General features: G+C 40.7%; 1 pseudogene; it reads right to left on the bottom strand.

Annotated features, from left to right (window-relative positions):
• Positions 1 to 22,823: 22,823 nt before the first annotated feature.
• Positions 22,824 to 23,565, bottom strand: LOC138843350 (cyclin-C pseudogene; annotated as a pseudogene).
• Positions 23,566 to 24,816: the final 1,251 nt, after the last annotated feature.

Raw genomic sequence — 24,816 nt, 5'->3', positions numbered from 1 at the left:
ACACTAACCCACTGTTGGTGGGAATGCAAACTGGTCAAGCCACTATGGAAGTCAGTCTGGAGATTCCTCAGAAACCTGAATATAACCCTACAGTTCGACCCAGCCATCCACTCCTTGGAATTTACCCAAAGGAGTTTAAATTGACAAAGAAAAAAGCGGTCTGCACCCTAATGTTTATTTCAACACAATTCACAATAGCCAAGACCTGGAACCAACCTAAATGCCCATCAACGGTAGACTGGATAAAGAAATTATGGGATATGTATTCCTTAGAATACTATACCGCAGTAAGAAACAATGAAATCCAGTCATTTGCAACAAAATGGAGGAATCTGGAACACATCATGCTGAGTGAAGTAAGCCGGTCCCAAAGGGACAAATACCATATGTTCTCCCTGATCGGTGACAACTGACTGAACACCAAAAAGGAAACCTCCTGAAGTGAAATGGACACTATGGGAAATGGTGACTTGATCAGCATAGCCCTGACTGTTAATGAACAATTTAATACATTATCCCTCTTAGTAGTTTTTTTTGTCTGTTCTACTTAATATGACTGGTTTAATTCTGTAATTATCACACAGTTATTCTTAAGTGTTGAAAATTAACTGAAATGTGATCCCTGTTAAACATAAGAGTGGGAATAAGAGAGGGAAGAGATGTATAATTTGGGACATGCTCAAGCTGACTTGCCCCAAATGGTAGAGTTAGAAACATACCAGGGGATTCCAATTCAATCCCATCAAGGTGGCATGTACCAATGCCATCTCACTAGTCCAAGTGATCAATTTCAGTTCACAATTGATCATAATGAAAGGACTAAGAGTCAAAGGGAGCACATAAACAAGTCTAGTACCTGCTAACACTAACCGATAGAATAAATAAAGGGGAGAGTGATCCAACATGGGAAGTGAGATACTCAGCAGACTCATAGAATGGCAGATGTCCTAAATAGCACTCTGGCCTCAGAATCAGCCCTAAAGGCATTCCGATCTGGCTGAAAAGCCCATGAGAGTATTTCAGGCATGGAAAGCCAAGACTCTCTGGCAAAAAGATCTCTGCGAGTGAGATCCCAGTGGAAAGAACAGGTCTTCAAAGAAGGAGGTACCTTTCTCTGAAGGGAGGAGAGAACCTCCACTTTGACTATGACCTTGTCTTAACAAGATAAGAGTCGGAGAACTCAAGGGGCTTCCATAGCCTTGGAAACTCATGACTGGTGCATAGGGAGATTACTGATGCCATAGACAGGAGTGTCAATTTGTAAAGTCAACAACAGGAGTCACGGTGCACTTACTCCTCATGTAGGATCTCTATCCTTAATGTGCTCTACATTGAGGCTTAATGCTATAACGAGTACTCAAACAGTATATTTCACTTTGTGTTTCTATGGGGGTGCAAACTGTTGAAATCTTTACTTAATGTATACTAAACTGATCTTCTGTAAAAAAAAAAAAAAAAGAAATTATCAATTCCCAACTTGACTCTCACTGGGATTAAACATGACAATAGGTCTGATCTGATTTCATCATCATTTAAAAAAATCATCTATTATTTTTCACTTTATGTTTGTGTGGGAGCAAACTGTTGAAATCCTTACTTAATGTATACTAAGCTGATCTTCTGTATATTAAGGTAATCGAAAATGAATCTTGATGTGAATGGAAGGGGAGAGGGAGTGGGAAAGGGGAGGGTTGTGGGTGGGAGGGACTGTATGGGAGCGGAGCCATTGTAATCCATAAGTCGTACTTTGGAAATTTATATTCGTTAAATAAAAGTTAAAAAAATAATAAATACCTAATATTTAATAATAAACTACTTAATAATACTTAATAATATAATAATAATAAAATAATAAATACTTAATATTCAATGCTTAATAATAAAATACTTAATAATAAAAAATGAGGGAATCAAGATGGAAATTCATCTTGAAACCAAATGTAAAAGCAACCACAGCAACATATTTTCACTTTGTAAAATGAATATAATCATGGTAACAGTGTTGGACCACACATTCCGGAAAACTGGATTGTTAGCATGAATAAGAGCTTCTTCTAAGCTCCATACACTGGTGAGTAGGAGTGGTGATTAGCAGTGTTGTTTAAGCATGCAGACACATATTTGTGTGTCTGAGCACCAGTGACATCATAAAGATCAAATATGTTTCCTGTATTCTTCAGGTTTTGTGTGTTTTCTCTGGCTTCTGAGGTTATTTGGGAGAAGTGAATTTAGATTATCTCTTTTTAAAAAAGATTGATTTTTCTATTTGAAAGGCACAGTTATGTAGAGAGAATAAGGAACACACACACACATACACACACACACAGAGAGAGAGAGAGAGAGAGAGAGAGAGAGAGAGAGAATGAGAGAGATTAAGAGATCTTCCATCCACTGGCTCACTTCCCAAATGACTGGGCCAGATTGAAGCCAGGAGCCAGGAGTTTCTTCAGGGTCTCCCATGTGAGCGCAGAGGCCCAAGCACTTGGGCCATCTTCCACTGCTTTCTCAAGCACATTAGCAGGGAGCTGGATTGGAAATGGAACAGCCAGGACACAAACCAGTACTCAAAAGGGATGCTGCTGCCACAGGTAGTGGCTTAACACACTACACCACAACACCAACCCAGCCTCTTTCCTCTTAGTGGTGAATTTATATGAATGTAATTCACTTTTGGATTTTTAATGGACCGAGACAACCATGATATGTGTTAGAGTTACATGTATATATCTGTTTCACTGGTGTAGCTTGGTAAATACTATTGAATTATTGGAATGGCAGAGTGATAGGTGGACCTAATCTGATTGATCAATGTCAATGCATAGGTGTTAATTCTTTTGTATTTCACATATCACAAGCGCAGTGTTCTCTGTCATTCTTGGGACTGGTGGGAGCAATCTGCATGAATGTCCAGTGGAGCTCTACCATGCTAGTGAGTGAAGAACAATGTGTAATAATCATTGGGGTGATGAAGATGCAGAAGTGATCTGTAAGCAACTGGGCCTTGGGTTTATTTTCATCATTCTTGATTCATTTTGTTTCAGTTTCAAAAAATAAAAATTATTTCTATACCCAAGGGCATGTGCTGTTTATTTAAATGACACATTTCTTAGAAGGAATGGAGAACACCAACTTTTGGTCTTTGTCCTAGGTGAGGTTCCTTGAAGAGCACTTAGATGTAGATTTCACCTGCTTGTATCTGCACAAGAGTGATTTCAAGCTACTAAAGATCTGAAGTCTTACTACTTTGCCTAGGTAGTCTTTTGTTTTTCCCAACACTGCCAACTACAATGGCTTAAGGTCATATCATGAAATACCAGTTGTTAGCATCTAATCAAAGTTTCATGCTTATCCCTCAGATAATGTCTGAACTCCTAAAGTTTGCTTCCATAGGTGCAGGCATGTGATTAGAACAAAGGATGTTAATTAATGTTCAAGGGAAATAATTCTCACATAGGGTATAGAGAAGACATCAGTGTGGTGAAGAAAGTGGTATGAAACACAGCATTGTGACGAAGTTAGTATTCTTTAAATAAAAGGTTTGTGGGGAAAATTTGGGAATTAAAACTTTATATATTTTATATACTATAAAAGTCACCATTGTTTGTCACTTTAGTTGTCACTGAGGACTGCTATAATTTCACATCTCTCATCTCTCTCTTGGGTGATTCTGATAATTGGTTTAACAAGCTTAATTGCTTCTCTAATATTGTATTAGGAAGTCTTTTGAGAGTTCATACTTTAAATTATAAAAGTACATCTGATAGTGTTGCTGTGGATTTGTTCTGAGGGGAGGGGCACAGTGGGGGCAAGAGGCATGGAGTCAACACATAGAGCCTGGGAGCCAGGTGAAAGCGGGCCAAAGGAAAGCAGCCTGCAGACTCATTTTAGTTGGTATAGCAACTTATATAGCTGAGTGGTTTATGCCCTAACCAATCACAGCCTATTGCTAGGCAGGCTCTGTTGCCAGGTGGTTTCCGAAGCCATTCCTGAGTAACTGATGCTAGCTTTCCAGTGGCCATCTTGGCATGGCCTTCTCATTCCACATGATAGTACATTGGAACTGGATATTAATGGGGACACCTCTTGAGAAGAAAGCTGGTACTCATGTTGGTGTTCATGATTTCTTTTGTCCAACTAACCATAATCCTTGATGCTATTGCATGATTTTGAACCTTGAGCCATTTATAACATTTTTGCAATTGTATTTAAAGTTGGCCTGTTCCTTTTCCAAAATCATCGTTTATATTGATAGAAAGTAAAATATGGTATTTAAACATTTTATCTGTACATACTTTATTATGCTTTTCTTCAAACTAAAAAACTCTTCCTAATACTCATCTTTATCACAGATAATGTAATTGGTAAAAATTGTTAAGATTTGCTTATTTATTTGAAAGGTAGTGTTTCTGTTTCTCTCTCTCATAGAAGGAGAAGGTGAGAGAGGAGAGGAGAGGAGAGGAGAGGAGAGGAGAGGAGAGGAGAGGAGAGGAGAGGAGAGGAGAGGAGAGGAGAGGAGAGGAGAGGAGAGGAGAGGAGGAGAGGAGAAATATATCAACCTTCCACCCAGAGAGGAGAGGAGAGGAGAGAGAAATATATCAACCTTCCACCCTCTGATCCACCCCCCAAATGGCCTCAATGACTGGAGTTTGGCCAGGCTAAAGTTAGGAACCAGGAGCTTCCTCAGTTCATCCACATGGGTGACAGGAGCTCAAGGGCTATCTTCCACTGCATCCTTGGGTACATTAGCAGAGAGCTGGATGAGGAATAGAGCAGCCAGGGCTTGAGATGGTGCTCATATGGAATGCTAACACTGCAGGCAGTGGCTTAATGTGCTGTGCCATACATTGGCCCTAGTGATCATTCTTAACATTGCACATTATCTCATCATATTCAAATTTTCACAGTTGTCCACAATGGCCTTGACATTTGTCCAAAACAGAACCTCGTGATGCTTTTGTTTCACATTTCTCTGATGGCTAGTGATCCTGACCATTTTTTCATGGATCTGTTGGCCATTTGGATTTCCCCTTTTGAAAAATGCCTGTTCAAGTCCTTTGTCCATTTCTTAAGTGGGATTGTTTGTTTTTGTTTTGTTGTTGAGTTTTTTGTGTGCTTTATAGAGTCTAAATATTTTTTCTCAGTTGTGTAGTTTGCAAATAGTTTCTTCCATTTGATCAATTGCTTCTTCAGTTTGTTGAATGCTTTCTTTGCAGTGCAAAAGATTCTCAGCATGATGTAATCCTATTTGTCCATTTTGGCATTGAGTGCCTGTGCTTCTAGTGTCTTTTCCAAGAAGTCTTTGCTTGCCTATACCAATGTCTTACAGATTTCCCCAGTGTTCTGCTCTAGTAATTTGACAGTATCAAGTCATAGATTAATAGCCTTGATCCATTTTGAGTTGATGTTTGTATACGGTGTAAGGTAGGGGTCTTGTTTCTTACTTCTGCATGTGGAGGTCCAATTTTCCAGCACCATTTGTTGAAGAGATTATCCTTGCTCTAGCGATTGATTTAAGTTCATTTGTGGTAGCTGAATGGAAGAATTCTTGGGATTTCTATTTCATTCCATTGGCCTACCCATCAATTTTTATGCCAGTACCAGACTGTTCTGGTTATAACTTCCCTGAAGTATGTCTTGAAATCTGGCATTGTGATGCCTCTAGCTTTGTTTTGTTGTTAAAATTGTTTTAGCTATTCAAGGCCTCTTGTGTTTCCCTATAAATTTTAGCATTTTTTCTAGATATGAGAAGACTGTAATTAGTATTCTGTTGGCATTGCATTGAATCTGTAAATTGCATTTAGGAATATGGATATTTTGATGATATTAATTTTTCTAATCCACAGACATGGAGGATTCTTCCACATGTTATGTCTTCTGTTTATTTCTTTATTGTTTGTAATTCTCATCATATAGATCTCTCACCTCCTTGGTTAAATGTGTTCCAAAATATTTAAATGGGAGAGGGAGCAGGAGATGGGAGGGGTGTGAGTGGGAGGGAAATTATGGGGGGGGAGCCATTGTAATCCATAAACTGTACTTTGGAAATTTATATTTACTAATTAAAAAAAATCTTTTCAGTAGCTATTGTGAATGATATTGATCTTAGGAGTTCTTTCCTTAGTCATAGTATTGGCTGTGTATACAAGGGCTATTCATTTTTCTGTGTTTATTTTATATCCTAACACTTTACCAAACTCTCTTACGAGTTACAGTAATCTTTTAGTGGAGACTGTCGCTCCCCCTCTTCGTGGAGGAGCAACACTGAACCCTGCGCTGTTCTTTCGTCTGCTCGGCCCTCCCCGGGTTTGCTGCTGGTTCTTCCCGGGTTGGCTACTATCCCTTCCACCTCCGTGGAAGGGCAGTTCCCCCTGGCCACATTCCCCACTTCCGCAGGGGAGCGGCACACCACTGGCCGGCTCTTCTCGGGGGCTGCACAGGTGTTCCTTCAGCTAGATGTTCCCCTTAGATGTTCCCGGTGCATGCCGTCTCTCTCCTCCTTTATAGTCCTCCTCCGCCAATCCTAACTCGGCTGCCCACACACCGAGTACGCTGCTCTCCTCCAATCAGTAGCAAGTCCTACAGTTTATTGGTTGAACTGGAGGCAGCTGTGCGAAAGCTGTTTACTTCTCTCCCAGTGCCATATTGTGGGAGAGCAGATGCATAGAATAAGTCTTAATTCCAGTAACTCAGTCTAGTCCGGTTTGCTCCCCACAGATCCCCTTTTCTTTTTATTTTTTGGCGTTGATACGCGCCTGTCTTCGGTGTCCCGCGGCACACACTCTGCTCTACTTGCTAGAGTTGCCCAGGTTCTTACAAGTCCTATCAGGCAAATCGAATCCGGGTCCTCTCTTCGCCATGTTGTGAGGAGGTTTTTAGGCGCTGATACGTGCCTGTGTTCGGTGCCCTGCAGTGCATGCTCTGCTCTGCCCGCAGGGGCTTACAAGCCCTAACAATCAGGCAAACCGAATCCAAGCCTTCTCATTGCCGTATTGTGGGGGAGACTTATTAGTGTTGGTTTGTGCCTATCTTCGGTGACCTGCAGCTCATGCTTTGGTCGAGCTGCTTGCTGGTGCTTACCGCCTTAAATCAGGCAGACTGAATCCAAGCCTCCTAATTGTTGTATTGTGGGGAAGCCTTACTGATGTTAATTCGTGCCTGTCTTCGGTGACCTGCGGCGCATAAGCTGCTAGCCGCCGCAGGTGCTCATCGCCTCACTTAATCAGGCAGACCGAATCCAAGCTCTCACATTGCAGTGTTGTAGGGAGGCCTTTCTATTTCTCTATTTCTCTATCTCCGGGCATTCCTATTTCTCCCATTTTACTTCTATCTTCCAGCATTCCTATTTCTCTCATTTTACTTCTTTTTTTTTTTTTTTTTTTTTTTTTTTTTTTTTTTTTTTTTGACAGGCAGAGTGGACAGTGAGAGAGAGAGACAGAGAGAAAGGTCTTCCTTTGCCGTTGGTTCACCCTCCAATGGCCGCCGCGGCCGGCGCGCTGCGGCCGGCGCACCGCGCTGATCCGATGGCAGGAGCCAGGAGCCAGGTGCTTTTTCCTGGTCTCCCATGGGGTGCAGGGCCCAAGCACCTGGGCCATCCTCCACTGCACTCCCGGGCCACAGCAGAGGGCTGGCCTGGAAGAGGGGCAACCGGGACAGAATCCGGTGCCCCAACCGGGACTAGAACCCGGTGTGCCGGCGCCGCTAGGCGGAGGATTAGCCTAGTGAGCCGCGGCGCCGGCCTCTCTCATTTTACTTCTAAACTTCTGTCTCTCTTATCCCTGCGGCCTCCCAGCGCCCACCCCGAGGCTGCTTCTCGGCGGCTTTCCGGCTCTGAGCCGCTTCAGCCCGCGCCTCTCTCATCTGCAAGGCTTCGCGGCTCTGCGCGGCTCGGCTTTGCGCGCACACTCTGCGGTCTCCGCACTAGCCCCGCGTTCCCTATGTACTTGAGCCCCGCACGCTCTGTCTGCGCGCGGCAGCCTCCGCGAGTCACGCAGCGTAGCTTACGTGTCCGCCACTAGCATTCAATCTAAGTTCCCCGGGCTAGCCTGGCGAATTCAACCCAGCTCACGTCTCCGCCCCATGGTTTGGCTTCCCGTCCTTTGCTCCCCGGGCTAATCAGACGGATCCCAATCTGGCTTACGTTTCAGCTTCTGGTTTCAACTTTTTGCCCCCTATTCCCGGGCTAACTTGAGAATCCCAAAGTGGCTTTCGTATCCGCCTCGGCCTGCCCCCCGCGGCTTCAATTTCCCTAACATTTTTCTCTACCCGGTATGTTTCCCCAAACTTTCCTCCAATGATATTCCTCCCTCATTTCTCCTGGCCTCTCCCCACAGTCCGCATCCGAGTCTGTTTGTTCTAGCTTTCACTTTCGCTTTCGACCTTAGAGATTTCTCCCAGCTTCCCCCCGTAGTCCGTATCCGAGTCTATGCCTAGGCTTTCAGTAGCTTCCTCCGGCACCCTTTTCGTCCGGCTTTTCCCTAGGCTGTTTGCTAATCTCTCTCTCCGGTAATTTTCCCATTTCTTCCCGTTTCTTCCCTCCTAAGTTTGCTATCCGTCCTAGGTTTCCTATCCGAGCTAGGTTTCCTATCCGAGTCACGGCACCATTATGTCGCTCCCCCTCTTCGTGGAGGAACGACACTAAGCCCTGCCTATGCTTCTTATCCGAGTCACGGCACCACTATGTCGCTCCCCCTCTTCGTGGAGGAACGACACAGGACCCTGCGCTGTTCTTTCGTCTGCTCGGCCCTCCCCGGGTTTGCTGCTGGTTCTTCCCGGGTTGGCTACTATCCCTTCCACCTCCGTGGAAGGGCAGTTCCCCCTGGCCACATTCCCCACTTCTGCAGGGGAGCGGCACACCGCCGGCCGGCTCTTCTCGGGGGCTGCACAGGTGTTCCTTCAGCTAGATGTTCCCCTTAGATGTTCCCGGTGCATGCCGTCTCTCTCCTCCTTTATAGTCCTCCTCCGCCAATCCTAACTCGGCTGCCCACACGCCGAGTACGCTGCTCTCCTCCAATCAGTAGCAAGTCCTACAGTTTATTGGTTGAACTGGAGGCAGCTGTGCGAAAGCTGTTTACTTCTCTCCCAGCGCCATATTGTGGGAGAGCAGATGCATAGAATAAGTCTTAATTCCAGTAACTCAGTCTAGTCCAGTTTGCTCCCCACAGAGACTTTTGGTATCCTTATATATAGGATAATGCCATCTGCAAAAAGAGATAATTTGACTTCCTCCTTTCCAATTTATACCACTTTAATTTATTTATCCTGCTAATGGCTGTGACTTAAACTTCCAGGATTATATTGAATAACAGTGGTGAAAATGGGCATCTTTTCCTGCTTGTAGATTTTGGTGGAAATGCTTCCTACTTCTCCCCTTTCAATAAGATGCTGGCTGTGTGTTTGTCATATTTGCTTGATTGTATTGAGAAATATTCTTTCTGGACCAAATTTGCTTAAGATTTTTTAAAATTTTATTTCAGTTATACAAGTTTCATAAAGTTTATATATATATAAAGTTTATATATACATATTTATAGATAGATATAGACATAGATATAGATATAGATATAGATATAGATATAGATATTTAGGAACAAAGTGGGGCTTCCATAATCATGCCCACACCCCAACACTCAACACTCTCTCCCTCCCTCTCAGATTCCCATTCTTATTTTTTACAATGATCATATTACAGTGATCATTCAATTTTACTTAGTGATCATATAGTTAGCCTTACTAGTAGAAGAGTACAACAGATATTATGAAGAGAAAGAGAAAAAATACAGCAAAAGTAAACAAAAGATTGTTCCTCAGTAGAAGAGACAAGGGCTATAAACAATCATCTATTCTCCAAATGTCTATTTTCCTCAATACATTACATTTCAGGTATTCTACTAGTTGCACTGGATCAGAGTAAACATATTTGTCTTTCTGGGACTGACTTATTTCACTAAGTATAATGGTTTCCAGTTATGACAAACTTTTTGCAAAAGACAAGATTTTTTTTGCAGCTGAATAGTACTACATAGTGTATATATACTGTAATTTCTTTAACCAGTCAATAGTTGATGAACATCTGTGTTGACACCATATCTTGTCTACTGTGAATTGTGTGGCAGTGAATATGGGGGTATAGATCATTCTTTCATGTACTGATCTCTTTTAAAAGTTTGAGTAAATTCCCAGGAGTGGGGTGACTGCCTCATATGGAAGGTCTATATTCAAAAATTCTGAGTTATTTCCATCCTGTATTCCATAGTGGTTGTACTAGATTACATTTCCACCAGCAGTAGATCAGAGTACCTTGTTCCCCACATCTTCACCAGCACTTGCTGTTTGTTGACTACTGTATGCAAGCCATTCTAACTGGTGTGAGGTGAAACACCATTGTGGCTTTGATTTGCATTTACCTGATGGCTAGTTGTCCTGAGCATTTTCACAAGTGTCTGTTGGCTAATTGAATTTCCTCTCAAAAAATGCCTGTTAATCCTTTCCCATTTCTTTACTGGATTGCTTGTTTTGTTGTGGAATCACTTGAGCTCTTTATATATCCTAAATGTTAACCCTTCATCAGTTGTGCACTTTGGAAATATTTTCTCCCATTCTTTTGGTCGCTGCTTCATTTTGCTGAGTGTTCACTTGTCAGTGCAGATGCTTCTCAGCTTGAGGTAATCCCATTTGTTGCTTTTTTTTTTTTGGCTTTGATTGCCTGGACTCTTTTCTAAGAATCCTTTGCCTATGCCAATGTCTTGTAAAGTTTCCCCCATGTTCTCTAAGTATTTAATGGTATGGAGTCATAGATCTAGGTCCTTGATCCATTTAGGGTGGATTTTTGTGTAGGGTGTAAAGTAGGGGTCCAGTTTGATACTTCTGAATGTGGAGATCCAGTTTTCCCAGCACAATTTGTTAAAGAATTTCTCTGACCCATGGATTGATTTTTAGCTCCTTTATCAAATACTACTTGGTTGCTGTTGGTGCATGGATTGATTTCTGGAGTTTCTGTGCTATTCCATTGGTCTGTTTTTGTGGCAGTACTATGCTATTTTTATTGTAACTGCCCTGTAGTACGTCTTGAAATCATGTATTATGATGCCTCCAGCTTTGTTTTTGTTGTATAAGATTGCTTTAGCTATTTGAGATCTCTTGTGTTTCCATATAAATTTCAGCATTGTTATCTAGAGCTGCAAAGAATGTCATTGGTATTTTGATTGGGATTGCATTGAGTCTGTAAATTGCTTTTGGTGATATGGACATTTTGATGATGTTGATTCTTCCAATCCATGAACATGGAAGATTTTTCCATTTTTTAATGGCTTTTGCTATTTATTTCTTTAGTGTTTTGTATCTTTAATCATAGAGAACTTTGATATTCTCATTTAAATTTATTCCAAGATATTTGATTCTTTTTTGGAGCTATTGTGAATTGTATTGATCTTACAAGTTCTTTCTCAGCCATGACATTGTCTGTGTATACAAAGGCTAGTGATTTTTTCTGTGTTGATATTATATCCTGCCACTTTACTGACCTCTTTTATGAGTTTCAATAGTCTATCAGTGAAGTCTTTTGCATCCCTTGTGTATATAATCATGTCATCTGCAACTAAGAACAGTTTGACTTTCTCTTCTGTAATTTGTACCTATTTGATTTCTTTTTCTTGTCTAATGGCTCTAGATAAAACTTCCAGGACTATATTATTTAGCAATGGTGAGGTGGACATCCTTGTCTGGTCCTAGATCTTAGGAGGAATGCTGCTAGCTTTTCTCTGTTTAAGAGGATGCTTTGCAGGAGTTTGTCGTATATTGTGTTGATTGCGTTGAGGAATATTCCTTAAGTTTCCTTAAGATTTTCATCATGAAAGAATGTTGTATTATATCAAATGTTTTCTGTGCATCTACTGAGATAATCATGATTTTGTTCTTCAGTTTCTTAACATGGTATATCATATTGATTTGCAAATCTTGGACCATCCCTGCATAGTGGGGATAAATACCACTTGGTCAAGGTGGAAGATCGTTCTGATGTGTTGTTGGATTCAACTAGCTAATATTTTGTTGCAGATTTTTGCATCTATGTTCTTTAGGGATATTGGTCTATAGTTATTTCTCTGTTGCATCTTTTTCCAGGTTTAGGTATTAAGATCATGCAGGCTTTGCAAGAAAGAGTATGGGAAGATTCTCTCCTTTAAATTGTTTTCAAAAGCTTGAGAAGAATTGGAATTATTTCTTCTATAAATGTCTTGTAGAGTTCAGCAGTGAAGCCATCTGTTCCAGGGCTTTTGTTGTTGAGAGGGTCCTTATTACTGATTCAATCTCCATGTTGGGTATTGGTCTGTGTACATTTTCTATATCTTCATGACTCAATTCTGGTAGGTTGTATTTTCTCGGAATCTAACCATTTCTGCTAGGTTTCCTAGTTTGTTGGCGTATAGCTCTTTGTAATAATTTCTGAGGATTGTTTTCATTTCTGTTGTATCTGTTGTTACATTTCCTTTTTCATCTCTGGTTTTATTGATTGGGGAGTTTACCCTTTTTGGTTAGTTGTGCCAATGGTTCATCAATTTTGTTTATTTTTTCAAAATCAGCTTTTTATTTAAGGAATAAAAAAATTTTGTTTCAATTTTGTTTATTTCTTTAATTTTAAATATTTCTTTCCTCCTAGTTTTGGATTTGATTTGTTGTTGACATTCTAGGTCCTTGAGATGCATTGATAGCTCATTTATTTGGTACCTTTCCAGTTTCTTCACATAGACACTGATAGTTAGGAACTTCTTTCTTAATATTGCTTATGCCTTAGCCCATAGATTTTGATACGATATATTGTCATCTTCATTTATTTCTAGAATTCTTTTTCTCTTTTGGTTTCTTCTAAGACAAACTGTTCATTCAGGAGCATATTTTTCAGTCTCTCTGTGTTTATGTATGTTCTAGAGATTCCTGAGTTGTTGATTTCTACCTTTATAACATTGTGGTCAGAGAAGATGCATGGAATAATTTTGATTTTTTTTAATTTGCTGAGACTTGCTTTGTGGCCTAGCATATGGCCTATCCTAGAGAAAGTTCCATGACTGATGATATGAATGTGTATTCTGCCACTGTGTGTTGAAAAGTGCTGTAGATATGTTAGGTCTATTTTGTCTATAGTGTCAATTAACTCTGTTTCCTTGATGGATTTCTGTCTGGTTAACCTATGCATTGCTGAAAGTGGGGTATTGAAGTTCCATGTTACCATTTTGTTGTAGTCTATATCTTCCTTTAGGTCTATTAACATTTTTAAGTAGCCAGGTGTCTTGTAGTTGGGTGTCTATACATTTATTATAGTCATATCTTCCTGTTGGATTGATCCCTTAATCATTACATAGTGCCCTTCTTCATCTCCTTTAACAGTTTTCATGTTCAACTCTATTTTGTCTGATCTTAGGATGACAACACCATCTCCTTTTTAGTTTCTGTTAGCATGGACTAGCTTTTTCCATCTTTCACTGTCAATCTGCATGTATGTTTGTTGGTGAGATGTTTCTTGTAAACAGAATATAGATGGGTCTTGTTTTTCAATCCATTCAGCCAATCTGTATCTTATCTGCAGAACTGAGGCCATTTACATTCAAGTTGACTATTGATAAATAATGACTTGGCCCTGCCATTTTCCCATAAATATTCATAACTTTTGAATTACAGTGGCTTCTCCCCCATAACCACCCTCCCACCCGCAACCATCCCATCTCCCACTCCCTCTCCCATCCCATTCTTCATCAAGATTCATTTTCAATTATCTTTATATACAGAAGATCAACTTAGTATATACTAAGTAAATATTTCAACAGACTGTACCCATTAAGACTTGAACCTTATTTCACCTTTCCCTTCTATCCTGTAGGGTTTCTGATTAGAAGACAGCTGTGAACCTAATTGGAAATCCTCTGAAAGTAATCTGGCATTTCTCTTCACATTAGAATCTTTTATTTATGTTTTACTGTGGAAATTTTGAGTACAATATGTCATGAAGTTCTTTTATGGTCATGTCTGTTAGGAATTATATGTACTTTCTCTGCTTGAGCATCCTTTTCTTTCCACAAATTGGGAAGTTTTCTGTAATTATTTCACTAAATATGCTTTCTATTCCCTTCTCACTCCTACTCCTTCAGGAACTCGTAAGACCTATATGTTGGGTCATTTGATAGTATCTCATAGATGTCTAACACTGTTTTTAAAATGTTTCTGTTTTCTTGTTTTTCTTTCATCTGACTGCAAGATACAGGCACAGGCAAAGACTTCTTGGAAAAGGCCCCAGAGGCACAGGCAGTCAAAGCCAAAATTAACAATTAGGATTACATTAAATTGAGAAATTTCTGTGCTGAAAAAGAAACAGTCAGGAAAATGAACTGGCAACCAACAGAATGGGAAAAAATATTTGCAAACTATGCAACCGATAAAGGATTAATAACCAGAATCTACAAAGAGATCAAGAAACTCCAAAACAACAAAACAAAAAACCCACTTAAGTGATGGGCCAAGGACCTCAATAGACATTTTCAAAAGAGGAAATCCAAATGACCAACAGACACATGAAGAAATGTTCAGGATCACTAGCAATCATGGAAATGCAAATCAAAACCACAATGAGGTTTCACCTCACCCCTGTTAGAATGGCTTACATACAGAAATCTACCAACAACAGATGCTGGCGAGGATGTGGGGAAAAGGGACACTAACCCACTGTTGGTGGGAATGCAAACTGGTTAAGCCACTATGGAAGTCAGTTTGGAGATTCCTCAGAAACCTGAATATAACCCTACCATACAACCCAGCCATCCCACTCCTTGGAATTTACCCAAAGGAAATTAAATTGGCAAGTAAAAGCGCTACTTGCATCTTAATGTTTATTGCAGCTCAATTCAAAATAGCTAAGACATGGAATCAACCTAAATGCCCATCAACAGAAGACTCAATAAAGAAATTATGGGATATGTATTATATAGAATACTATACAGCAGTAAAAAGCAATGAAATCCAGTCATTTGCAAGAAAATGGAGGAATCTGGAAAACATCATGCTGAGTGAGTTAAGCTAGTCCCAAAGGGACAAATATCATCTGTTCTCCAAGATTGGTGACAACTAACCGAGCACCAAAAAGGAAACATGTTGAAGTGAAATGGACACTATGAGAAACAGTGACTTGATCAGCCCTTGTCCTGACTGTCAAAGAACAACTTAATACTTTATCTGTTTTAGTATTTTTTGTTCTGCTTAATACTATTGGTTGAACTATTTAATTAACACAGGTACTCTGCTATGGGATGCAGGCTTCCAAAAGGCAGCTGAAACCAAAATGCCTGCCCCAAAACACCTTTTGTGGAGCTCTTCATTTCAAAGCAACACTCTTCTCATGTCCCACATTCTACCATCAGCACATTTCCACCACTGTTATTTTGCATCTCCTATCAAAGGCAAGAAAACTTGCCCCACACATGGTCAAGCTTCGGTATTCAAATTCACAGTATTTGGTCTTGGGTTCCAAGATGGCAGAGTAGGGAGGGAGCCTACTGCTCTAGCCCAGGAGAAGATAGCTTTAAAAAAAGTGGAGAGAGTATAGTCTCAGAGAAGAGTTAGGGAGAAAGCAGCAAAGGAAATGCTACCAAAATTAAAGGGACATGGTGGACATACATAGAGGGTGTGGGTGCCCAGGCTCAGGACTCCAGCAGCAGAGCCTACACACCAGCATTGGAAAGGGGGGGGTGAGAACAGATTGCAGCAGCCCAAGCCACTGGCAAAAAAAAAGCTGCAAGAAGAACCTAGAGGGAACCCAGCTTGGAACCCCATGGGGAATAGTGTACCGGCTAAACTAGAGGAGGGAAATGAAAAAGGACAATCACTTTACAATGACATCCTGTAACAAGCCAATAGAGCAGGTGCCATTATGGACATTTATAACAGCTGTGCCAGCTCGTGTCCATGCCCAGCAACTAGTTGAGTGGAGACCCTGACTGGTGGGGAGAACTAACAGGGGGATAGGAACCTGTGACTATGTGAGGCTTCTGTACTGGGACTGTGAAAAAAACTGAGGGAGTGTGGGAGGGAGCATGGCTGGGACTCTGGGCACTCACACTGGGAGACTCCACATGCTCAGGGCTTCCTGGTTACCTGGAGAGAGACATCGCCGGAGAATCTGAACTTACACTGAGGACTGCACAGATCCTTTGTGTGCTCCTTGGGACAGAGTGGATGAATATTATAGCCACTGGGGCTAGCACTGAGGTACTGGACTCCATTAAGGAGAGGAGCTCAGCTGAGCAGAAAAACTTTCCCTTCTGATAAAAAAGAGCGAGATTTATCATGCCAAACCTGGGTGTGTCAACATAGGCACGCCCTTAACCCTGGAGAACTGAACAGAGCTGGTGCCACAGCTCACTAGGCAAATCCTCTGCCTGTGGCACCGGCACCCCAGATTCTAGTCCTGTTTGGGGTGCCAGATTCTGTCTCAGTTGCTCCTCCTCCAGTCCAGCTCTCTGCTGTGGCCCAGGAAGGCAGTGGAGGATAGCCCAAGTGCTTGGGCTCTGCACCTGCATGGGAGACCAGGAAGAAGCACCTGGCTCCTGGTTTTGGATCGACGCAGTGCACCAGCCGTAGCAGCCATTTCGGGGGTGAACCAATGGAAAAGAAAGACCTTTCTGTCTCTCTCTCTGTCTAACTCTGCCTGTCAAAAAAATTTAAAAAAAAAAAGAATGGCCCAGGTCCTTGAGCCCATGCACCTGTGTGGGAGACCTGAAGGAAGCTCCTGTCTCCTAGCTTCAGATCAGCACAGCTCCGGCCATTGTAGCCAACTGGGGAGTGAACCAGCAGATGGAAGACATCTCTTTCCTTCTCTCTCTCTCTATCTGCCTCTCCTCTCTCTATGTAACTCTGACTTTCAAATAAATCTTATTTTTCTTTTTTAAAAACTTTTATTTAATAAATATAAATTCTGAAAGTACAACTTTTGGATTATAGTGGCTTCCCCCCCTCCATAACCTTCCTCCCATCTGCAACCATCCCATCTCCCACTCCCTCTCCTATCCCATTCTTCATCAAGATTCATTTTCAATTATCTTTATATACAGAAGGTCAACTTGGTATATACTGAGATTTCAACAGTTTGCACCCACACAGATACACACTGTTTGAAGATTAGTTTTACCATTAATGCATAGTACAACTTATTAGGGACAGAGATCCTACATTGGGAGCAAGTGTACAGTGACTCCTGTTGTTGATATAACAATTGACACTTTTATTTATGACACTAGTCTTGTTTATGTGATCCCTTTGACACTTAATCCTATCATTATGATCAATTATGAACTGAAACTGATCACTTTGGCTAGTAAGATGGCATTGGTACATGCCACCTTGATGGGATTGATTTGGAATCCCATGGAACATTTCTAGCTCTACCATTGGGGTAAGTCAGAGTGAGCATGTGCCAAACTATACATCTCCTCCCTCTCCTATTCCCACTCATATTTAACAGGGATCACTTTTCAGTTAAATTTAAACACCTAAGAATATTTGTGTGTAAATTAAAGAGTTCAACCAATAGTATTAAGCAGAACAAAAAAATTACTAAAGGGAATAAAATAGTAAGTTTTTCCTTGACAGTCAGGACAAGCACTGATCAAGTCATTGTTTCTCATAGTGTCCGTTTCACTTCTACAGATTTTCTTTTAGATGCTAAGTTAGTTGTCACTGATCAGGGAGAACATATGATATTTATCCCTTTGGGACTGGCTTATTTCACTAAGTATGGTGTTTTCCAGATTCCTCCATTCTGTTTCAAATGACCATATTTCATTCTTTTTACTGCTGTATAGTATTCTGTAGAGTACATATCCCATAATTTCTTTAGCCAGTCTACTGTTGATGGGCATTTAGGTCGATTCCATGTCTTAGCTATTTTGAATTGAGCTGCAATAAACATTGAAGTGCAGACAGCTACTTTATCAAATAAATAAATCTTTAAAAGAGAAAGAGAGAGAAAGAAGGGCACTATGTAATGATTAAGGGATCAATTCAACAGGAACATGTAACTACTATAAACATAAATGCACCTAATTATAGGGCAACTGGCTATTTAAAAGAAATGTTAAAGGCTTTAAAGGGAGAATTAGACTCCAATTCAATAGTAATGGGGGACTTCAATACTCCACTTTTAGCAATGGACAGATCAACCAGAAAGAAAATCAACAGATTTAATTGACGCTATACACCAAATGGACCTAACAGAGATCTATAAAACTTTTCATCCTACAGTCACAGAATGCACATTCTTCTCAGCAGTGCATGGAACTTTATCTAGTATTGACCACATATGAGGCTATAAAGGAAGTTTTAGCAAATTCAAAAAAAAAATCAAAATCATACCATGCATCTTCTAAGACCACAATGGAATGAAGCTGGAAATACAAATGAAGACAACAACATAACATATCAAAACTTATGAAATATAGCAAAGCAGTGTTAAAAACAAAGTATATAGCAATAGCTGCATACATCACAAAACTAGAAAAGCACCAAAGAAATGAGCTAAGTGTATATCAAGGAACTGGAAAAACACAGTAAACCAAACCCAAAACTAGTAGGAAAAAAGAAAAAAAAATAGAGAAAAAAATCAACAAAATTGAATAAAAAATATAAAAGATCAGCAAATTGAAGAACTAGTTTTTTGAAAAATAAACAAAATTGACACACCATTGCCCAACTAACCAAAAAAATGGAAAGAGAAGACCCAATTCAATAAAATTAGAGATGAAAAAGGACAACACACACAACAGAAATAAAAAAATCAACAGAAATGACTATAAAGAGCTATATACAAACAAACCAAGACAGAAAAGTCAAACACTTTGGAATAAATTTAATCAAGGATGTCACAGATCTCTATAATTAGAATAACAAAACATTACAGAAAGAAATAGAAGAAGATACAAAAAAATGGAAAAACCTTCCATGTTCATGGTTTGTTAGAGGCAATATCATCAAAAAGTCCATTCTTCTGAAATCAATTTACAGATTCAATGCAATACTGATCAAAACACCAAAGACATTCTTCTCAGATCTAGAAAAAATAATACAGAAATTCATATGAAGACACAGGAGACCTCGAATAGCTCAAGTCAGCTTATACAACAAAAATAAAGCCAGAGGCATCACAATACCAGTTTTCCAGACATACTCCAAGGCAGTTATAATCAAAACAGTCTGGTACTGGTACAAAAACAGATGGATAGAACAATGGAACATACTACAGACACCAGAAATCAATCTACACATCTACACCCAATTTATATTTGATTAAGGAGCCAAAAAACCAATCCCAGGAGCAAGGACAGTCTCTTCCTGAAATGGTGCTGGAAAAACTCGACTTCCATATGCAGAAGTATGAAGCAAGGCCCCTACCTTATCCCCTTACACAAAAATCCACTCAACATTGATTGGAGACGTAAATCTATGTCCCAACACCATCAAGTTGATCTTCTGTGTATAAGAAAAAAAGATGTGTCGATCTATTCATTTGAAAGGCAGAAAGAGAGAATGAGAGAGAGACAGAGAGAGACAGAGAGATCGAGATCTTCCATCTGCTGGTTCACTCCCCATAGCTGCAAACAGCTGCAGCTGGGCTGTGTTGAAGCCAGGAACCTGGAACTCCATCCGGGTCCCCCAGATGCTCCCGGCCACCGTGCTACGCCACAACGCCAGTCCCTTCCTGACTCTTTCTTACAAGGGTCTAAGAGGTTGTACCTTGTTTCCTGAGATGGTTTTATAGGCTGACACGCTCACACTCTTTGCTATTTCCATCTCTACGTCCTCATCACAAATATAAATAGTACTAAATGCTTGGAACTAAGAGGCGAACAGAAGATCTGTGCATTAATCTTTTATATGAAGAACAATATATGTATCAGTAGAAACAATAGATAAAAATATAGCTATCAATGATTGAATATAAAACAATCATTATAGAAAGATTTCCAACTTACAGAGTTGCTATGATCTTTGTTGCATAAAATATTGTTCTTTGTTACCCAGATAATTTAGAATTAATGTTATAAAATATAAGTACAGAAAGCCAGGAATAACAACTTTTGCTTCTTGACATTTTTTTCTTACTCCAAATCAAGAATGAATATGCCATGCAGGTATCCTTACACATTTCAACAATACTTTCAGAATTGGTTCCTTCCCAGTTAAAAACATATACACATTCATAGTTTTCCTTTTAAGCAATTCTCTGAAAATCTTCCAAATCATGAAATCGTATTGAAGGAGAAACCCCCTACAGTACAGAATATATTTTATGAGGCTTTAAACACCCTCAGCCAGGTTCTCAATAATTTAGGCAATAACTACCCATTCATTCCCATGACTGATTAGGAAAGGGAACAACAGTGGTTCTCCCTGGAATCCCCACTGCTCTGAGAGAGCAGTCACATTACAGTCATCCTGCCTCGGCTTGGTATAAAGGATTTTTCAGGCACTGAGAACAAGGCATAAATCAAAGTAAGAACCTGCAGAGTTCCGATGGCTTCCTCCCCACTCGAACACCTCTCGCCGTGAGGCTGATCATCTCAGCCAGAAAAGAGGGAATGCATATGACTTTAAAGAATTGTTATTTCTTTATTTTCTTTCATTTGAAATGGAGAAAGAGAGGGAAGGAGAGAGAGAGGGGTGGATATGTATATGTATGCATATATATATAATATATCACTATTTGAGATGAGTTGTCCTCATGATTGGCAACAGACTATTTAATACTGACTTCTTACACATAGATTTTAAAAACCAAAGTCTTTGTTTCTGCACTTGTTCCATCTCCATGGGTTGCAGCCCAGCCCAAATTGCAGATCCTCTTCCAATGTCATGTGAAGCCTTTTCCACTTTGGAAAGTTTTCTTTAATATTCACTTTGCATCTCTGTTCCATGTGGCGCTTCGTCTTTTGCATTTGTCTTTACACTTTGATCTTTTGAGGGCAGATACTTTTCTTCTCTTGACCTTTCCAAGCATCTAGGGTAGTGCCTTGGTGTGGACTCGATTTCATGTCCAGGTTGCCAAGGGGTTTTTAAAATTTATTATTCATGTAAGGAGGCTACGTTCTAGGAATTTCCCACCTGCATTTCCCTGGTCACCAGGAGCCTGGTGAGACAGATTCCACTCTTCTTATCTCATAGATGAAGAGGCTAGGAGACTAAGTTGTTTAAATCCACCCAAGTAGTGTGACATGAAGCCAACGCTCACATAAATGAAGAGTGCCCTCTTCATTATAGCTGTCATTGATGTAAAATAAACTAACACATACTACTGAGGCTTTTTTGAAATTCATTTTTGCAAAGAAGTAAATTTCCATTTGCAAAGGACCCCACAGGTACAAACAAAATTCTAAAAGCATGAGCTCTTAATTTCATGTCAGTTCAAGAAGAAAAATAGCTGTATGTGTGAGTGAGCTTGTGTGTGTGTGTGTGTGTGTAAGAGAGAGAGAGAGAGAGAGAGAGAGAGAGAGAGAGAGAGAGAGAGAGACTTCGAGACTGACAGAGTGAAAACCCAATTCCCATTAGCTGGTTGGCTTTTGGGAGCAAGGTGTCTAATACTTCAAGTTGTATGCAGAGTACACAGAGAAACCCCTGTATTGCCATGAAGGGATCAGAGTTTTGTCCACAGCGGGGTTGTCTAGTGTCAGGAAGGGACAGGATGCATGGCCGGCTGGGTGCTTCTTGTCGTCATCAATCAGAAGAAATGGCAACCGAGCCTCAGGTGAGTAAGAGACCCTTTGCCCTTGGCTCCTGTGCGCTTCTGCTCTCAGGAAAGAATCTTTCTGGAGACAGAATCACTGAGATAGGATTTTTGTGAATGTAGTTGGATTCTTAAAGGAAAGTATGACTTTAGTTTATAACTGTATTATACTTGCAAAGGAAATATCTGTATTATCTCATCAAAGTCAAATTTAATGAAGTGATGACTAGCTCATTAGGAATAGTACAGATAGTGATATTAAGAGGTTTAATTATATTAGTTTTCAAATTGTTGCAGAGTATATATAAATAGGAATCAATTATTAAATTAGTTGCCATAAGATTTTCACAAGTTAGTAGATAGACGTTAAGGAGTTTAAGAAATAGATGTAGGGGAGCCCGCACTGCAGTACAGCAAGTTCAGTTTCTGCCTGCAGTGCCGGCATCCAATATGGGTACTGGGTTCAAGTCCTGGCTGCTCCACTTCTGATCCAGCTCCATGATAATGCACCTGGGAAAGCAGCAGAAGATGGCCCCAGTCTTTGGGCCCTGCACCCATGTGAGAGACCTGGAGGAAGCTCCTGGCTCCTGGCTTCGGCCTGGCCCAGCCCTGGCCATTGTGGCTATTTGGGGAGTGAACCAGATCTCTCTCTCTCTCTCTCTCTCTCTCTCTCTCTCTCTCTCTCTGTCTTGCCTTCTTTCTCTGTATCTCTGCCTTTCAAGTAATTAAGTAAATCTTACAAAAAATAGATACAGGAGAATTATTTCACCTACCCAGGCTTTTACAGTGAAGAAACAAGTCAGTCTTCACTAACATCATTTTACTATTTTTGGAAGCAATGCTTCAGGAAGATGCTTAAGTTTAACTTATGAAAGAAAAACAATTCTCACATCTTGAATTTTTATGTCCTTTTGCGGTACCTCAGTGAACAAAGATGATTTTAAACTTAAAAAGTTTTTCTATTATCCAAGTTAAGAAATATTAAATGAAAGTTATTAATTTTGAAATGTCTGCAGCTCCTCTTAGAACCTTGTCATACTTTTATAACCAGGAGATTATAATAGATTTTGTACTAGAATCGACTTAGGTAAGGAAAAACGTATTTTGCAAAAGTAAAATCACTTCCCAGTATGCTTGACAGAAACAAGCTCTCCATGTTCATTTGTGTGCCACCACTGAAGACGGGAGTGAACTCTGTCCAGCGGTTCCTCTCCAAGCAGTCCACTGCTGAATTCCTGGGAAGGTCTTTCGACTGGGCGCAGCTGGAGTTCCGCCTTCCATTCGGATCCTGCTCTCCTTCACTGCTGGGAGGTGGCTTTGGGTTTGCCCTCCTATGAGAATCATTGCCATCTCTCTCCTCTCATCAAAATGCTCCCACTGTTCATATAGTTTTAAAATAACCTGATAATTTCCAAAATCTTCTCCGAATCCCCAGGAAGCTCAGCAAACCACTGTCGGGCACTCTTCTGCTGCACAGCACAGGCCACGTGGAGGTGAGCTGTGGACAAAGTTCCCTTCGGTAGGCGTCTCTCACTGCACCCAGCAGGGGGAAGCAACGCGGCTTCTTAGCCCATGCCCTGCACATACTGGAGCAAAAGTCTACGAGGGTAATAAAAACCCAAGCAACAGCCCGTTAATTCTAGAATATGGAGTTCACATTCCAATATAGGATTCATCCCATGAGCAAGTTCCTTTGGAAAAGCATCTGCAAACCCACCTTCCCATACAGAAGTAGCAGCAGGAACCGATCTTGCGTTTGCGACTACTCCAAATTCCTCTCCTTCGGGTGCCAAAAGCACACAGGTAGAAGCCATTCATAGAAGATTTATACTTTTCCGAGATTATCTGGCATAGAATGTCTCAGAATAGACTGTAGCAGTGACAATAACTTGTCTTAACTTAAGATGTTCACCTAATGCCTAGACAATATCTGTAAAAAATATTTGTAAATTTCCAATACTCTTCTTCTGAGAGGAATTTCAAGTCCTTCTGGCACCCCTGCAACAGCTCTTGTTTATCTTGAATCCGATGCAAATAGTGGGAGCTGGGCCAAGAGTGCCCTGCCAGGACGCAGCTTGCCCTGATGAAAAAGCACCAGCCCGTGGAGCTGCCTGTGGAGCCCCCATGGCCCCGCTAAGCTCTGCTCAGCCTTTGGGAAAAGGCTTCTGACCAGCTTCTCCAGAACCCAGAGTAAAAGCTCTAGGATTCAAAATCTTAAAGCCAGCAAACAACCTGTAATTTAAAAGCAGGGAGAAAGGAGAAATGCACTCTCTACATGCTCTCCCAAACACAATGCTCAAGAATGATTCCAGCAAATGAAAGCTGAAACCATATCATGAAGTAAAGGGGAGAACAGAAGTAGTTCAATACCCGTGGCACCAGAATCCCCAAAACAGAGGCCACACAGCACTTGCTGAGTTTTGAACGTAAGCCAAGAGCTGTGCTAGCTCATTTATGTCACCTTGCGCTCCAGTGTCGTGTCCCCTTAAAACAAATCATGCTGAAGCCTAATCACCGTGTGTTTCTGCACTCATGACTGGGATGGGGTATTCTTTCAAACAGCCTTGGCAGAGGGAGTGGTTCCCATGTACATTCAGCACATGTAGGGCCTCCCACGTGAGAGGAAATAGGAGTGGGAAGCATTGAAAAATCATTGGATAATTAATATATACTTAATGTCATCAGTGTGGCAAATGAGGATGCCTGTGACAAAAAACTAAAAAAAAATTATTTGTGATCTCCCTACCAATTATTGTCAGATATTTTCATAGTTCTCACAAGAGCAAGTGGTTTGCAATTTCTCTTCTTCTGTTGCCCCTATCTTTTGACACAGTCATAAGACGTTGCTCCAGATAGGATCACTCTGACTACTACTTGGTGATTCACCTTTCCATGTGACCTGCAGGGTCCTCGGTCAAGTCTGTTGTGCTATTTTCTTATCTGTAAAGGTAAATGCAAGGTGTCGGGCGCATAACAATGTCCTGAGCAGATCTAAACTACTGCTCAGCTTTCCTTACAAACGATCTGATTAATACTAAGATGCTGTTACTCCCTTTTAATTTCAT

The sequence above is a fragment of the Oryctolagus cuniculus genome, chromosome 8, assembly GCF_964237555.1.
Source record: "Oryctolagus cuniculus chromosome 8, mOryCun1.1, whole genome shotgun sequence".
In the NCBI taxonomy this organism is placed as follows: domain Eukaryota; kingdom Metazoa; phylum Chordata; class Mammalia; order Lagomorpha; family Leporidae; genus Oryctolagus; species Oryctolagus cuniculus.
Note: the sequence above shows the minus strand (reverse complement) of the source record. Positions and strands in the feature narration are given on the sequence as shown.